The 17,500-nt window shown below is 63.4% G+C and overlaps 2 non-coding genes across 2 annotated transcripts; both read left to right on the top strand.

The window, feature by feature from the left end:
- Positions 1-13,543: 13,543 nt before the first annotated feature.
- Positions 13,544-15,358, top strand: LOC142792831 (small subunit ribosomal RNA). Its single transcript, XR_012891242.1, has one exon. It is a non-coding gene; the product is annotated as a small subunit ribosomal RNA (ribosomal RNA).
- Positions 15,359-17,077: 1,719 nt separating this feature from the next.
- On the top strand, positions 17,078-17,230 carry LOC142792822 (5.8S ribosomal RNA). The gene has a single exon (XR_012891234.1). It is a non-coding gene; the product is annotated as a 5.8S ribosomal RNA (ribosomal RNA).
- Positions 17,231-17,500: the final 270 nt, after the last annotated feature.

Raw genomic sequence — 17,500 nt, 5'->3', positions numbered from 1 at the left:
CCACAGTTTTCCCGGTGGTGCCGCACCCGGGCTCGCCCCGGCTGACGCAATTTTCGCGCCGCCCCGGCTGACGCGGTTTCGTGCCGCCCCGGCAGACGCGGTTTTCGCGCCGCCCCGGCTGACGCGGTTTCGTGCCGCCCCGGCAGACGCAGTTCGGACTTAGCACTTTTCGGCTGTGCCTGGCTGGCGGCCCACTCACTCGATCGCCATGTCTGTTTGCCACAGTTTTCCCGGTGGTGCCGCACCCGGGCTCGCCCCGGCTGACGCAGTTTTCGCGCCGCCCCGGCTGACGCGGTTTCGTGCCGCCCCGGCAGACGCGGTTTTCGCGCCGCCCCGGCTGACGCGGTTTCGTGCCGCCCCGGCAGACGCAGTTCGGACTTAGCACTTTTCGGCTGTGCCTGGCTGGCGGCCCACTCACTCAATCGCCATGTCTGTTTGCCACAGTTTTCCCGGTGGTGCCGCACCCGGGCTCGCCCCGGCTGACGCAGTTTTCGCGCCGCCCCGGCTGACGCGGTTTCGTGCCGCCCCGGCAGACGCGGTTTTCGCGCCGCCCCGGCTGACGCGGTTTCGTGCCGCCCCGGCAGACGCAGTTCGGACTTAGCACTTTTCGGCTGTGCCTGGCTGGCGGCCCACTCACTCGATCGCCATGTCTGTTTGCCACAGTTTTCCCGGTGGTGCCGCACCCGGGCTCGCCCCGGCAGACGCGTTTTTTTTTTCTTTCGCCCCGGCTGACGCAGTTTTCGCGCCGCCCCGGCTGACGCGGTTTCGTGCCGCCCCGGCAGACGCGGTTTTTTGCGCCGCCCCGGCTGACGCGGTTTTTGCCGCCCCGGCTGACGCAGTTCGGACTTAGCACTTTTCGGCTGTGCCTGGCTGGCGGCCCACTCACTCGATCGCCATGTCTGTTTGCCACAGTTTTCCCGGTGGTGCCGCACCCGGGCTCGCCCCGGCTGACGCAGTTTTCGCGCCGCCCCGGCTGACGCGGTTTCGTGCCGCCCCGGCAGACGCGGTTTTCGCGCCGCCCCGGCTGACGCGGTTTCGTGCCGCCCCGGCAGACGCAGTTCGGACTTAGCACTTTTCGGCTGTGCCTGGCTGGCGGCCCACTCACTCGATCGCCATGTCTGTTTGCCACAGTTTTCCCGGTGGTGCCGCACCCGGGCTCGCCCCGGCTGACGCAGTTTTCGCGCCGCCCCGGCTGACGCGGTTTCGTGCCGCCCCGGCAGACGCGGTTTTCGCGCCGCCCCGGCTGACGCGGTTTCGTGCCGCCCCGGCAGACGCAGTTCGGACTTAGCACTTTTCGGCTGTGCCTGGCTGGCGGCCCACTCACTCGATCGCCATGTCTGTTTGCCACAGTTTTCCCGGTGGTGCCGCACCCGGGCTCGCCCCGGCAGACGCGTTTTTTTTTCTTTCGCCCCGGCTGACGCAGTTTTCGCGCCGCCCCGGCTGACGCGGTTTCGTGCCGCCCCGGCAGACGCGGTTTTTTTGCGCCGCCCCGGCTGACGCGGTTTTTGCCGCCCCGGCTGACGCAGTTCGGACTTGGCACTTTTTGGCTGAGCCTGGCTGGTGGCCCACTCACTCGATCGCCATGTCTGTTAGCCACAGTTTTCCCGGTGGTGCCGCACCCGGGCTCGCCCCGGCTGACGCAGTTTTCGCGCCGCCCCGGCAGACGCGGTTTTCGCGCCGCCCCGGCTGACGCGGTTTTTGCCGCCCCGGCTGACGCAGTTCGGACTTGGCACTTTTTGGGCTGAGCCTGGCTGGCGGCCCACTCACTCGATCGCCATGTCTGTTTGCCACAGTCTTCCCGGTGGTGCCGCACCCGGGCTCGCCCCGGCAGACGCGTTTTTTTTTTCTTTCGCCCCGGCAGACGTGGTTCCCCCCCCCCCCTTTTCGCTCGCCCCGGCTGACGAGGTTTTCGCGCCGCCCCGGCTGACGCAGTTTTCGCGCCGCCCCGGCTGACGCGGTTTCGTGCCGCCCCGGCTGACGCGGTTTTCGCGCCGCCCCGGCTGACGCGGTTTTTGCGTCGCCCCGGCTGACACGGTTCGGACTTTGCACTTTTCGGCTGTGCCTGGCTGGCGGCCCACTCACTCGATCGCCATGTCTGTTTGCCACAGTTTTCCCGGTGGTGCCGCACCCGGGCTCGCCCCGGCTGACGCAGTTTTCGCGCCGCCCCGGCTGACGCGGTTTCGTGCCGCCCCGGCAGACGCGGTTTTCGCGCCGCCCCGGCTGACGCGGTTTCGTGCCGCCCCGGCAGACGCAGTTCGGACTTAGCACTTTTCGGCTGTGCCTGGCTGGCGGCCCACTCACTCGATCGCCATGTCTGTTTGCCACAGTTTTCCCGGTGGTGCCGCACCCGGGCTCGCCCCGGCTGACGCAGTTTTCGCGCCGCCCCGGCTGACGCGGTTTCGTGCCGCCCCGGCAGACGCGGTTTTCGCGCCGCCCCGGCTGACGCGGTTTCGTGCCGCCCCGGCAGACGCAGTTCGGACTTAGCACTTTTCGGCTGTGCCTGGCTGGCGGCCCACTCACTCGATCGCCATGTCTGTTTGCCACAGTTTTCCCGGTGGTGCCGCACCCGGGCTCGCCCCGGCAGACGCGTTTTTTTTTTTCTTTCGCCCCGGCTGACGCAGTTTTCGCGCCGCCCCGGCTGACGCGGTTTCGTGCCGCCCCGGCAGACGCGGTTTTTTGCGCCGCCCCGGCTGACGCGGTTTTTGCCGCCCCGGCTGACGCAGTTCGGACTTAGCACTTTTCGGCTGTGCCTGGCTGGCGGCCCACTCACTCGATCGCCATGTCTGTTTGCCACAGTTTTCCCGGTGGTGCCGCACCCGGGCTCGCCCCGGCTGACGCAGTTTTCGCGCCGCCCCGGCTGACGCGGTTTCGTGCCGCCCCGGCAGACGCGGTTTTCGCGCCGCCCCGGCTGACGCGGTTTCGTGCCGCCCCGGCAGACGCAGTTCGGACTTAGCACTTTTCGGCTGTGCCTGGCTGGCGGCCCACTCACTCGATCGCCATGTCTGTTTGCCACAGTTTTCCCGGTGGTGCCGCACCCGGGCTCGCCCCGGCTGACGCAGTTTTCGCGCCGCCCCGGCTGACGCGGTTTCGTGCCGCCCCGGCAGACGCGGTTTTCGCGCCGCCCCGGCTGACGCGGTTTCGTGCCGCCCCGGCAGACGCAGTTCGGACTTAGCACTTTTCGGCTGTGCCTGGCTGGCGGCCCACTCACTCGATCGCCATGTCTGTTTGCCACAGTTTTCCCGGTGGTGCCGCACCCGGGCTCGCCCCGGCAGACGCGTTTTTTTTTTCTTTCGCCCCGGCTGACGCAGTTTTCGCGCCGCCCCGGCTGACGCGGTTTCGTGCCGCCCCGGCAGACGCGGTTTTTTTGCGCCGCCCCGGCTGACGCGGTTTTTGCCGCCCCGGCTGACGCAGTTCGGACTTGGCACTTTTTGGCTGAGCCTGGCTGGTGGCCCACTCACTCGATCGCCATGTCTGTTAGCCACAGTTTTCCCGGTGGTGCCGCACCCGGGCTCGCCCCGGCTGACGCAGTTTTCGCGCCGCCCCGGCAGACGCGGTTTTCGCGCCGCCCCGGCTGACGCGGTTTTTGCCGCCCCGGCTGACGCAGTTCGGACTTGGCACTTTTTGGGCTGAGCCTGGCTGGCGGCCCACTCACTCGATCGCCATGTCTGTTTGCCACAGTCTTCCCGGTGGTGCCGCACCCGGGCTCGCCCCGGCAGACGCGTTTTTTTTTTCTTTCGCCCCGGCAGACGTGGTTCCCCCCCCCCCCTTTTCGCTCGCCCCGGCTGACGAGGTTTTCGCGCCGCCCCGGCTGACGCAGTTTTCGCGCCGCCCCGGCTGACGCGGTTTCGTGCCGCCCCGGCTGACGCGGTTTTCGCGCCGCCCCGGCTGACGCGGTTTCGTGCCGCCCCGGCAGACGCAGTTCGGACTTAGCACTTTTCGGCTGTGCCTGGCTGGCGGCCCACTCACTCGATCGCCATGTCTGTTTGCCACAGTTTTCCCGGTGGTGCCGCACCCGGGCTCGCCCCGGCTGACGCAGTTTTCGCGCCGCCCCGGCTGACGCGGTTTCGTGCCGCCCCGGCAGACGCGGTTTTCGCGCCGCCCCGGCTGACGCGGTTTCGTGCCGCCCCGGCAGACGCAGTTCGGACTTAGCACTTTTCGGCTGTGCCTGGCTGGCGGCCCACTCACTCAATCGCCATGTCTGTTTGCCACAGTTTTCCCGGTGGTGCCGCACCCGGGCTCGCCCCGGCTGACGCAGTTTTCGCGCCGCCCCGGCTGACGCGGTTTCGTGCCGCCCCGGCAGACGCGGTTTTCGCGCCGCCCCGGCTGACGCGGTTTCGTGCCGCCCCGGCAGACGCAGTTCGGACTTAGCACTTTTCGGCTGTGCCTGGCTGGCGGCCCACTCACTCGATCGCCATGTCTGTTTGCCACAGTTTTCCCGGTGGTGCCGCACCCGGGCTCGCCCCGGCAGACGCGTTTTTTTTTTCTTTCGCCCCGGCTGACGCAGTTTTCGCGCCGCCCCGGCTGACGCGGTTTCGTGCCGCCCCGGCAGACGCGGTTTTTTGCGCCGCCCCGGCTGACGCGGTTTTTGCCGCCCCGGCTGACGCAGTTCGGACTTAGCACTTTTCGGCTGTGCCTGGCTGGCGGCCCACTCACTCGATCGCCATGTCTGTTTGCCACAGTTTTCCCGGTGGTGCCGCACCCGGGCTCGCCCCGGCTGACGCAGTTTTCGCGCCGCCCCGGCTGACGCGGTTTCGTGCCGCCCCGGCAGACGCGGTTTTCGCGCCGCCCCGGCTGACGCGGTTTCGTGCCGCCCCGGCAGACGCAGTTCGGACTTAGCACTTTTCGGCTGTGCCTGGCTGGCGGCCCACTCACTCGATCGCCATGTCTGTTTGCCACAGTTTTCCCGGTGGTGCCGCACCCGGGCTCGCCCCGGCTGACGCAGTTTTCGCGCCGCCCCGGCTGACGCGGTTTCGTGCCGCCCCGGCAGACGCGGTTTTCGCGCCGCCCCGGCTGACGCGGTTTCGTGCCGCCCCGGCAGACGCAGTTCGGACTTAGCACTTTTCGGCTGTGCCTGGCTGGCGGCCCACTCACTCGATCGCCATGTCTGTTTGCCACAGTTTTCCCGGTGGTGCCGCACCCGGGCTCGCCCCGGCAGACGCGTTTTTTTTTCTTTCGCCCCGGCTGACGCAGTTTTCGCGCCGCCCCGGCTGACGCGGTTTCGTGCCGCCCCGGCAGACGCGGTTTTTTTGCGCCGCCCCGGCTGACGCGGTTTTTGCCGCCCCGGCTGACGCAGTTCGGACTTGGCACTTTTTGGCTGAGCCTGGCTGGTGGCCCACTCACTCGATCGCCATGTCTGTTAGCCACAGTTTTCCCGGTGGTGCCGCACCCGGGCTCGCCCCGGCTGACGCAGTTTTCGCGCCGCCCCGGCAGACGCGGTTTTCGCGCCGCCCCGGCTGACGCGGTTTTTGCCGCCCCGGCTGACGCAGTTCGGACTTGGCACTTTTTGGGCTGAGCCTGGCTGGCGGCCCACTCACTCGATCGCCATGTCTGTTTGCCACAGTCTTCCCGGTGGTGCCGCACCCGGGCTCGCCCCGGCAGACGCGTTTTTTTTTTCTTTCGCCCCGGCAGACGTGGTTCCCCCCCCCCCCCTTTTCGCTCGCCCCGGCTGACGAGGTTTTCGCGCCGCCCCGGCTGACGCAGTTTTCGCGCCGCCCCGGCTGACGCGGTTTCGTGCCGCCCCGGCTGACGCGGTTTTCGCGCCGCCCCGGCTGACGCGGTTTTTGCGTCGCCCCGGCTGACACGGTTCGGACTTTGCACTTTTCGGCTGTGCCTGGCTGGCGGCCCACTCACTCGATCGCCATGTCTGTTTGCCACAGTTTTCCCGGTGGTGCCGCACCCGGGCTCGCCCCGGCTGACGCAGTTTTCGCGCCGCCCCGGCTGACGCGGTTTCGTGCCGCCCCGGCAGACGCGGTTTTCGCGCCGCCCCGGCTGACGCGGTTTCGTGCCGCCCCGGCAGACGCAGTTCGGACTTAGCACTTTTCGGCTGTGCCTGGCTGGCGGCCCACTCACTCGATCGCCATGTCTGTTTGCCACAGTTTTCCCGGTGGTGCCGCACCCGGGCTCGCCCCGGCTGACGCAGTTTTCGCGCCGCCCCGGCTGACGCGGTTTCGTGCCGCCCCGGCAGACGCGGTTTTCGCGCCGCCCCGGCTGACGCGGTTTCGTGCCGCCCCGGCAGACGCAGTTCGGACTTAGCACTTTTCGGCTGTGCCTGGCTGGCGGCCCACTCACTCGATCGCCATGTCTGTTTGCCACAGTTTTCCCGGTGGTGCCGCACCCGGGCTCGCCCCGGCAGACGCGTTTTTTTTTTCTTTCGCCCCGGCTGACGCAGTTTTCGCGCCGCCCCGGCTGACGCGGTTTCGTGCCGCCCCGGCAGACGCGGTTTTTTGCGCCGCCCCGGCTGACGCGGTTTTTGCCGCCCCGGCTGACGCAGTTCGGACTTAGCACTTTTCGGCTGTGCCTGGCTGGCGGCCCACTCACTCGATCGCCATGTCTGTTTGCCACAGTTTTCCCGGTGGTGCCGCACCCGGGCTCGCCCCGGCTGACGCAGTTTTCGCGCCGCCCCGGCTGACGCGGTTTCGTGCCGCCCCGGCAGACGCGGTTTTCGCGCCGCCCCGGCTGACGCGGTTTCGTGCCGCCCCGGCAGACGCAGTTCGGACTTAGCACTTTTCGGCTGTGCCTGGCTGGCGGCCCACTCACTCGATCGCCATGTCTGTTTGCCACAGTTTTCCCGGTGGTGCCGCACCCGGGCTCGCCCCGGCTGACGCAGTTTTCGCGCCGCCCCGGCTGACGCGGTTTCGTGCCGCCCCGGCAGACGCGGTTTTCGCGCCGCCCCGGCTGACGCGGTTTCGTGCCGCCCCGGCAGACGCAGTTCGGACTTAGCACTTTTCGGCTGTGCCTGGCTGGCGGCCCACTCACTCGATCGCCATGTCTGTTTGCCACAGTTTTCCCGGTGGTGCCGCACCCGGGCTCGCCCCGGCAGACGCGTTTTTTTTTTCTTTCGCCCCGGCTGACGCAGTTTTCGCGCCGCCCCGGCTGACGCGGTTTCGTGCCGCCCCGGCAGACGCGGTTTTTTTGCGCCGCCCCGGCTGACGCGGTTTTTGCCGCCCCGGCTGACGCAGTTCGGACTTGGCACTTTTTGGCTGAGCCTGGCTGGTGGCCCACTCACTCGATCGCCATGTCTGTTAGCCACAGTTTTCCCGGTGGTGCCGCACCCGGGCTCGCCCCGGCTGACGCAGTTTTCGCGCCGCCCCGGCAGACGCGGTTTTCGCGCCGCCCCGGCTGACGCGGTTTTTGCCGCCCCGGCTGACGCAGTTCGGACTTGGCACTTTTTGGGCTGAGCCTGGCTGGCGGCCCACTCACTCGATCGCCATGTCTGTTTGCCACAGTCTTCCCGGTGGTGCCGCACCCGGGCTCGCCCCGGCAGACGCGTTTTTTTTTTCTTTCGCCCCGGCAGACGTGGTTCCCCCCCCCCCCCCCCTTTTCGCTCGCCCCGGCTGACGAGGTTTTCGCGCCGCCCCGGCTGACGCAGTTTTCGCGCCGCCCCGGCTGACGCGGTTTCGTGCCGCCCCGGCTGACGCGGTTTTCGCGCCGCCCCGGCTGACGCGGTTTTTGCGTCGCCCCGGCTGACACGGTTCGGACTTTGCACTTTTCGGCTGTGCCTGGCTGGCGGCCCACTCACTCGATCGCCATGTCTGTTTGCCACAGTTTTCCCGGTGGTGCCGCACCCGGGCTTGCCCCGGCAGACGCGTTTTTTTTTTTCTTTTCGCCCCGGCTGACGCAGTTTTCGCCCCGCCCCGGCTGACGCGGTTTCGTGCCGCCCCGGCAGACGCGGTTTTTTGCGCCGCCCCGGCTGACGCGGTTTTTGCCGCCCCGGCTGACGCAGTTCGGACTTTGCACTTTTTGGCTGAGCCTGGCTGGCGGCCCACTCACTCGATCGCCATGTCTGTTTGCCACAGTTTTCCCGGTGGTGCCGCACCCGGGCTCGCCCCGGCAGACGCGTTTTTTTTTTCCTTCGCCCCGGCAGACGTGGTTCCCCCCCCCCCCTCCGTCTTTCTTTTTGTTTTTTTTTTCGCCGCGGCTGAAGTGGATTTTTCGGTGCCTCGACGCCCCGGTAGTCGCGGTTTTTCCGTTTCCGCACGGCCCCGGCTGACGCTGCTCGGTCACAGTCGCCTTTTGTGAGGATTGCAGACTTCTTGAGCGCGGGTGTTTTTTTTTTTGTTGTTGTTGTTGTTTTATTACGCATTCGCTCCAGCAGACGCTGTTTAGACTTTTTGTTTCCTCTTTTATCCTGCGACGAGGTGACGAGGTTTATTCGGTGCCCCGCCGCCCCGGCTGAAGTGATTTTTCCTGTCCCGTGCCGCCCCGGCTGACGCGGTTGGGACTTCGCGTTTGTTCGGCCGCCACGGGTTTTGGCGCACTCGCTCGGTTGCTTGTTGTTGCCACTTGTTGCGAACCCAGGTTTCTTGAGCGAGCGCGGGCGTTTTTTCTTCCTTTCTTTCTTTGTTCTATGTGTTAGCGAATCGGCCTTTAATATCACACGAGGACTCACAACCAACAATTTTCAGTTTGAAGTGTAAAAAATCTGCAGGTGTTGACGTAACTGACTTGCCCCGTACCCTTGAGTACATCCATGAAGTTCTCGTAGTACTACTAAATCGCATTATTCCAAGTGGAGAAATTCCCATAAACTTGCAAACCTCTACACGAAAATCGGTGCGCGTGATAAAGTTGAAAATTATCGTCCGATATCAAATGTGCCTTCTATAACACAAATTCTAGGAAAAAAAAAAAAAAACACTTGTTCGCCGTTTTCTGCGCCGTGACTGGCAGCACTCCGGCGAAGCGAAACGGGGTCGATTCGAGCACGATATCGGCGTCTTTCGACGTGCTCGCCGGCGACCGTCGCACGAGTACGTCGCACGAGCGCGTCTGCCGGGGCGCCGTTTGCGAAGCCGACGCAAAAGTGGGAACCGCCGCTCGGATGATCGCCGCTTTCGGCAGAGTGAGTGTTGGCACTCCGGGGAAGCGAAACAGCGTGAATGCGCCCACGAAATCGGCGTATTTTGAAGTGCCCGCCGGCGACCGTCGCACGAGTACGGTAAACCGCGTCAGCCGGGGCGTAGTTCGGGACGCCGACGAAAAAGTGGGAAGCGCAACTCGGATCTTCGCCGTTTTTGCAGGAGTGAGTGGCGGCCCTCCTGCGAGACCAAGAAGCATCGATTCGTGCACGAATTCGGCGCCTTTCGACGTGATCGCCGGCGACCGTCGCTCGAGTAGGGCAAACCGCGTCTGCCGGGGCGGGCTTCGGGACGCCGATGCGAAAGTGGGAAACGCTGCTCGGATGTTCGCCGTTTTTGGCCGAGTGAGTGCTGGCACTCGGGCGAAGCCAAACGGGGCCGATTACGGCACGATATCGGCGTCTTTCGACGTGCCCGGCGGCGACCGTCGCACGAGTACGGTAAACCGCGTCAGCCCGGGCGGAGTTCGGGACGCCGATGCGAAAGTGGAGAACGCCGCTCGGATCTTCGCCGTTTTTGGAGGAGTGAGTGGCGGCACTCCGGAGAAGCCAAGGAGCGCCAATTAGCGCACGATATCGGCGTCTTTCGACGCGCTCGCCGGCGACCGTCGAACGAGTAGGGCAAACCGCGTCTGCCGGGGCGGGGTTTACGACGCCGACGCAAAAGTGGGAACCGCCGCTCGGATGTTGGCCGTTTTTGGCAGAGTGAGTGCTGGCACACCGGCGACGCGAAAGAGCGCGAAAGCGCCCACGAAAGTGGCGTATTTGGACGTGCTTGACGGCGACCGCTGCAGGAGTACGAAAAACCACGTCAGCCGGGGCGAGCGACCCACGGCGGTCTGGGTGCTTATCGCTGCTATTATAGGGGCACCCCGGCAGACGCAGAAAAAAAAAATTTTTTTTCGACCTTCTTTTTTGCTGGTCGAGCTCGGGTAACCCAGGTCGCAATGGGAGCCGCGCACGAAAGCGGCGTCGCGAGACGCGTTCGCGGTCGCTAGTCGCACGAGCTCGGCAACCGCGTCAGCCGGCGCGGAGTTCGGGATGCCGACGGCTAAGTGGGTACCGCTGCTCGGATGTTCGCCGTTTTTGGCCGAGTGAGTGCTGGCACTCCGGCGAAGCGAAACGGGGCCGATTCGGGCACGATATCGGCGTATTTCGACGTGCTCGCCGGCGACCGTCGCACGAGTACGGCAAAGCGCGTCTGCCGGGGCGAGGTTTGCGATGCCGACGAAAAAGTGGGAAGCGCCGCTCGGATCTTCGCCGTTTTTGCAGGAGTGAGTGGCGGCCCTCCTGCGAGACCAAGAAGCATCGACTCGCGCACGATATCGGTGTCTTTCGACGTGCCCGCCGGCCACCGCCGCACGAGTACGGCAAACCGCGTATGCCGGGGCGGGGTTGGCGACGCCGACGCAAAAGTGGGAACCGCCACTAGGATGTTCGCCGTTTTTGGCAGAGTGAGTGCTGGCACACCGGCGACGCGAAAGAGCGCGAAAGCGCCCACGAAAGTGGCGTATTTGGACGTGCTTGACGGCGACCGCTGCAGGAGTACGAAAAACCACGTCAGCCGGGGCGAGCGACCCACGGCGGTCTGGGTGCTTATCGCTGCTATTATAGGGGCACCCCGGCAGACGCAGAAAAAAAAAATTTTTTTTCGACCTTCTTTTTTGCTGGTCGAGCTCGGGTAACCCAGGTCGCAATGGGAGCCGCGCACGAAAGCGGCGTCGCGAGACGCGTTCGCGGTCGCTAGTCGCACGAGCTCGGCAACCGCGTCAGCCGGCGCGGAGTTCGGGATGCCGACGGCTAAGTGGGTACCGCTGCTCGGATGTTCGCCGTTTTTGGCCGAGTGAGTGCTGGCACTCCGGCGAAGCGAAACGGGGCCGATTCGGGCACGATATCGGCGTATTTCGACGTGCTCGCCGGCGACCGTCGCACGAGTACGGCAAAGCGCGTCTGCCGGGGCGAGGTTTGCGATGCCGACGAAAAAGTGGGAAGCGCCGCTCGGATCTTCGCCGTTTTTGCAGGAGTGAGTGGCGGCCCTCCTGCGAGACCAAGAAGCATCGACTCGCGCACGATATCGGTGTCTTTCGACGTGCCCGCCGGCCACCGCCGCACGAGTACGGCAAACCGCGTATGCCGGGGCGGGGTTGGCGACGCCGACGCAAAAGTGGGAACCGCCACTAGGATGTTCGCCGTTTTTGGCAGAGTGAGTGCTGGCACTCCGGCGAAGCGAAAGAGCGCGAATGCGCCCACGAAAGTGGCGTGTTTGGACGTGCTTGACGACGACCACCGCAGGAAAACGAAAAACCACGTCAGCCGGGGCGAGCGACCCATGGCGGTCTGGGTGCTTATCGCTGCTATTATAGGGGCACCCCGGCAGACGCAAAAAAAAAAAAAATTTTTTTTCGACATTCTTTCTTGCTCGTCGACCTCGGGTGACCCAGGTCGCAGTGGGAGCCGCGCACGAAAGCGGCGTCGCGAGACGGCTTCGCGGTCGCTAGTCGCACGAGCTCGGCAACCGCGTCTGCCGGGGCGGAGTTCGGGACGCCGACGGCTAAGTGGGAACCGCCGCTCGGATGTTCGCCGTTTGTGGCCGAGTGAGTGCTGGCACTCCGGCGAAGCCAAACGGGGCCGATTCCGGCACGATATCGGCGTCTTTCTACGTGCTCGCCGGCGACCGTCGCACGAGTACGGCAAAGTGCGTCTGCCGGGGCGGGGTTTGCGACGCGTACGCAATAGTGAGAACCGTCGCTCGGATGTTCGTCGTCTTTCGCCGAGCCAGTGCTGGCACTCCGGCGAAGCCGAACGGAGCCGATTCGGGCACGATATCGGCGTCTTTCCACGTGCTCGCCGGCGACCGTCGCACGAGTACGGTAAACCGCGTCAGCCGGGGCGGAGTTCGGGACGCCGATGCGAAAGTGGGAAGCGCCGCTCGGATCTTCGCCGTTTTTGGAGGAGTCAGTGGCGGCACTCCGGTGAAGCCAAGGTGCGCCAATTCGCGCACGATATCGGCGTCTTTCGACGTGCCCGCCGGCCACCGTCGCACGAGTACGGCAAACCTCGTCTGCCGGGGCGGGGTTTGCGACGCCGACGCAAAAGTGGGAACCGCCGCTCGGATGTTCGCCGTTTTTGGCAGAGTGAGTGCTGGCACTCCGGCGAAGCGAAAGAGCGTGAATGCGCCCACGAAAGTAGCGTATTTGGACGTGCTTGACGGCGACCGCCGCAGGAGTACGAAAAACCACGTCAGCCGGGGCGAGCGACCCACGGCGGTCTGGGTGCTTATCGCTGCTATTATAGGGGCACCCCGGCAGACGCAGAAAGAAAAAAAAAAAAAATGGGGACATGGCGTGCGTCACCGTGCGGCTTCGCAGCGTTGCCGAAGTCGCCGAGCCCTTCGACTGAGCCGAACGGCGGACAGGGAACGTTGGTCGGCCGTTCTAACCTGTCGGTGCCACGCCGAGACGTCGTTAAGGAAAACCGCGTCGTGGGCCTCTACGACGCCGTCGAGTCGTTGTACGTTTGGTGTCCAGCGTGTCGGCGGCGAGTAGCGGACACGTCGTTCACGACTTCGGTCTTTCGCAGTCGACGCGAACTTGCGGAGAGTCGTGGTGCCTCACGTTTTCGGCAGAAACCGCGGCGGAATTTTCCCGTGCGTGCGCGCACGACCTCGGTGCTGTGCCGTCAGCGTAGTGTTGCACAAACTCGTGGCCTACCCAAGGTGCGGTACGTTTGCGGCCGTATCCTCGGTGGGAATTTCGTGAGTAGGGTCGCAAATTCTACGACCTCGGCGGGTTTGAGAGCGACGTAGACTTGTGGCACGCTCAACGTGCCACACGTTTCGGGGCACACCCGCGGTGAAATTTTCTCGAGTACGCTCGTATTAGTGCCCAAGGAGGTCTGGGTACTTATCGCTGCTATTATGTGGGGGTTCTCGTGAGCGGCGTACGCGAAAGCGACCGGGTGTCTGATATGCGGCGGGCTTCGGCCTCGTCAAGCGTGTCCTCGGGTCTGCTCCAGGGGAATCCACGGCAGTCGTCTGCAGCCTCATCCGCTTGATGCGTTAGGGGCTGGTTGTCAGACGGTGCCGTTTTACCACGATATCGAGGTGTGTTCCGTGTCGTCCTCGGGCGATTCAGATGCGAAAGCGCCGAAGACGCGGGCGTGACCCGTCGTCTGGCGGCTTTGCAGTCTCGGCTCCGTTGCTAGTTCCGGCCGGTCCACCGACAGTGCAGCGGGCTTGGGCAACCCGCACGGCGCGACCGAGTCGATGCAACGAAAAAGAGCGAGCATGAACGTGCTTCTTGCCGCACGGCTCCCACTCGTCTTTCGGGAAGGTTGTGCCGTAGCGAGCTCGAACGCCGTCATCTCGGAGTGCAAAATAAGCGTGTTGGGGCGCCTGAAGGTGGCCTCCGCCGCACACAGACTGCGTCCGGCCCGCCGAAGGCGAGGACGGACGCGCAGTCGAACGATTACCTGGTTGATCCTGCCAGTAATCATATGCTTGTCTCAAAGATTAAGCCATGCATGTCTAAGTACATGCCGAAATAAGGCGAAACCGCGAATGGCTCATTAAATCAGTTATGGTTCCTTAGATCGTTTCTTCCTACTTGGATAACTGTGGCAATTCTAGAGCTAATACATGCAGTGAGCCTGGAGCCCTTTGGGTAACGGGTGCTTTTATTAGACCAAGATCGATCGGGTTTCGGCCCGTATTGTGTGGTGACTCTGGATAACTTTGTGCTGATCGCATGGCCACGAGCCGGCGACGTTTCTTTCAAGTGTCTGCCTTATCAACTTTCGATGGTAGGTTACTTGCTTACCATGGTTGTTACGGGTAACGGAGAATCAGGGTTCGATTCCGGAGAGGGAGCCTGAGAAACGGCTACCACATCCAAGGAAGGCAGCAGGCGCGCAAATTACCCACTCCCGGCACGGGGAGGTAGTGACGAAAAATAACAATACGGGACTCTTTTGAGGCCCCGTAATTGAAATGAGTACACTCTAAATCCTTTAACGAGGATCAATTGGAGGGCAAGTCTGGTGCCAGCAGCCGCGGTAATTCCAGCTCCAATAGCGTATACTAAAGCTGCTGCGGTTAAAAAGCTCGTAGTTGGATCTCAGTTCCAGACGAGTAGTGCATCTACCCGATGCGACGGCTCGGACTGAACATCATGCCGGTTCTTTCTTGGTGCACTTCATTGTGTGCCTCGAGATGGCCGGTGCTTTTACTTTGAAAAAATTAGAGTGCTCAACGCAGGCGAGTCGCCTGAATAAACTTGCATGGAATAATAGAACAAGACCTCGTTTCTGTTCTGTTGGTTTTTGGAATACGAGGTAATGATTAAGAGGGACGGACGGGGGCATTCGTATTGCGGCGCTAGAGGTGAAATTCTTGGACCGTCGCAAGACGAACTACTGCGAAAGCATTTGCCAAGAATGTTTTCATTGATCAAGAACGAAAGTCAGAGGTTCGAAGGCGATCAGATACCGCCCTAGTTCTGACCATAAACGATGCCAACCAGCGATCCGCCTGAGTTACTCAAATGACTCGGCGGGCAGCTTCCGGGAAACCAAAGTATTTGGGTTCCGGGGGAAGTATGGTTGCAAAGCTGAAACTTAAAGGAATTGACGGAAGGGCACCACCAGGAGTGGAGCCTGCGGCTTAATTTGACTCAACACGGGAAAACTTACCCGGCCCGGACACTGGGAGGATTGACAGATTGAGAGCTCTTTCTTGATTCGGTGGATGGTGGTGCATGGCCGTTCTTAGTTGGTGGAGCGATTTGTCTGGTTAATTCCGATAACGAACGAGACTCTAGCCTATTAAATAGGTGCGGGGTTCCCAGCACCTTACAACCTTCTTAGAGGGACAAGCGGCTCCTAGCCGCACGAAACAGAGCAATAACAGGTCTGTGATGCCCTTAGATGTCCGGGGCCGCACGCGCGCTACACTGAAGGAAGCAGCGTGTCTTTATCCCTGTCTGAAAAGACTGGGTAACCCGTGGAACTTCTTTCGTGATTGGGATAGGGGCTTGCAATTGTTCCCCTTGAACGAGGAATTCCCAGTAAGCGCGAGTCATAAGCTCGCGTTGATTACGTCCCTGCCCTTTGTACACACCGCCCGTCGCTACTACCGATTGAATGATTTAGTGAGGTCTTCGGACCGATGTCCGGCGCGGCCTTTCGGTTGCGCCGGTCTGTTGGAAAGATGACCAAACTTGATCATTTAGAGGAAGTAAAAGTCGTAACAAGGTTTCCGTAGGTGAACCTGCGGAAGGATCATTAACGGATTGTGAAGGGTGAGCGCCTCAGCTGCGTCTGCGCCCGACACTTTCTGCCGCTGACCCCGTTTGGACGCGGGGTCGGCTTTTCCCCACGGGGCTGCCTGAATGTGGAGCGGCACCCCGTGACAAATTGTTGCGCCCAGCGGACGCCAACACCGCGACCTTGGACGGTCGGCCAGGTGGCGGACGCGGGTACAAACGGCGCAACGCACTCATAGGTCGGCTTTCGACCCGCCACTGCACCGTGGCTCGAAGCGCTCGAAATGCGCGACCCGACCGCTGCGGGACCGCCTAGTACTGTAAACAGGAGCGGCGGAGCGCGAACGGCGAGTCGTGGTTACGTCGGTAGAAGGCGAGGCTGCGCGTTCCCGAAACGCCAGCCGAGTGCCCTCCCGACCGTTCGAGCGTGCAAGAACGAGACCCGACAATCGCGCGGCGACTGCCAAGTACGAGAGGAACGGCACAAGCGTCGGCGGTCGGTCAAGGAACTGGCGATGTGACGGGTCCGCTGTGCACCAGTGCATACCGTCCCGCCGTCCGCGGCAAGCGCCTCCGCGTCCTCGGGTGACGGAGGCTGCCGGTCGGTTCTTGCAGGCGAGGGATCTCGCTGGCACCGGTTCGCGTTGACGCGCGGCCGGTCATGGCACGGCGATGCGACGGCCGAGGTGCGCAGTACTCGATGGAGGAACCGCACGCTCCGATGACCGTCCCGCCCTCCGCGGCGTATGCGTACCGACCGTAATGGTTGCAGCAGCGCCGGCCGGCTTTTGAATTCGCCACACGAAACACGGTGCGAGATCGCGGTTAGGGGAGCGTCGACGTTGCCAGGCGTTTTGCTTGCTGCCGAGGGAAAGGCGGCACGGCCACGTCGCGCTCGTCGCGATTAGCGGGTCTGCGCGCTTTGGGAAGGTGCCGCAACGACTTGCCGAAAGAGGAAGCACGGAAGAACGAGGGACTTGGACGTCCCGACAATTGAACGCACTTGCGGCCAGGCCCTTGCTGGCTTCGTTCTTCCGCCTCGAGTAGGCTCGTACGCGGCTCCGGCGCCGAAAGTGGTCCTTGGCACCGACTTCGGTGGACGTGGGAAGTGCCGCGCAAGTACGGCGCGCCTGGCTCCACCTGTTGGCTAAAGTAGGCAGCCGGATCGGCATTTTGGTGTGCGGTGGCAAACCGTGGATGCGAAAAAAGCTTGTGCGATTTCGTGGAACAAAAAGCGGGGGTCCCCCTTTTTATGCGGAGGAGACCGACCCGCCTGCCGTGGTGAACCGCGACGCCACGGTAAAAACGGGAGAGGCTTGTCGATGGGACCGTGCATCCCGCGCTCCACGGAGGCCGGGAGGCGGCCGCCCGAGGAAATGTGTAGCCGTCGAGGCCCGCATCTGCGTGCACTCTTATCCAAATGGGTGTACCGCAGGCATTTTCTGGTTAGGCGGGCCAATGAGAGCGAGCACACAACGATACCTACGGGTCCGGCTTGGAGAACCGGCTTCGACGCCTCCCGAGTATTTATAGAGGGGTGGACCACGAAAGCACTCGCAAGTAGCGAAAGCGAAACGCCGTCCGAAACACACCGTTTGCTCGATTTGCGGCAGCCGAAAAAGGCGCGGCAGAGTTTTGGAGTCCAAGCGTGCGCTGAAAAGCGCCCTTCTTGGCCACTGTTTGGCCGAGTGCCAGAAACGTTTGGTTTTGACTGTACGGAATTGAACAAACACTTTTTCACGACTCTAAGCGGTGGATCACTCGGTTCTCGGGTCGATGAAGAACGCAGCCAGCTGCGAGACTTGGTGTGAATTGCAGGACACACTGAGCACTGATTCTTTGAACGCACATTGCGGCCTTGGGTCTTCCCTTGGCTTCGTCTGTCTGAGGGTCGGATCACATATCAAGAGAGCCTTCGGCGCACAAGGGAACGTGAGCCGTCGACTCGTTTTGACCGCGTCGGCAACACGGACAGCACGCTGAACACCTCACAGCGAGCGCCAACAGCGGCCACTCAAGGGCGAGACGGTGGCGACCGTCGTGCCAGAGCCCAACCGAAACGGGGGCGACCGACTGCATTGAGGATGTGGCACCTCGTTGAGACCGCCGCAGGACTTCGAGTCGGAAGGAAGCCTGCAGGGAAAGTGCGGTCGAGGTTGCGTAC

This window comes from Rhipicephalus microplus, unplaced genomic scaffold (genome assembly GCF_043290135.1).
Source record: "Rhipicephalus microplus isolate Deutch F79 unplaced genomic scaffold, USDA_Rmic scaffold_246, whole genome shotgun sequence".
Classification (NCBI taxonomy): domain Eukaryota; kingdom Metazoa; phylum Arthropoda; class Arachnida; order Ixodida; family Ixodidae; genus Rhipicephalus; species Rhipicephalus microplus.
Note: the sequence above shows the minus strand (reverse complement) of the source record. Positions and strands in the feature narration are given on the sequence as shown.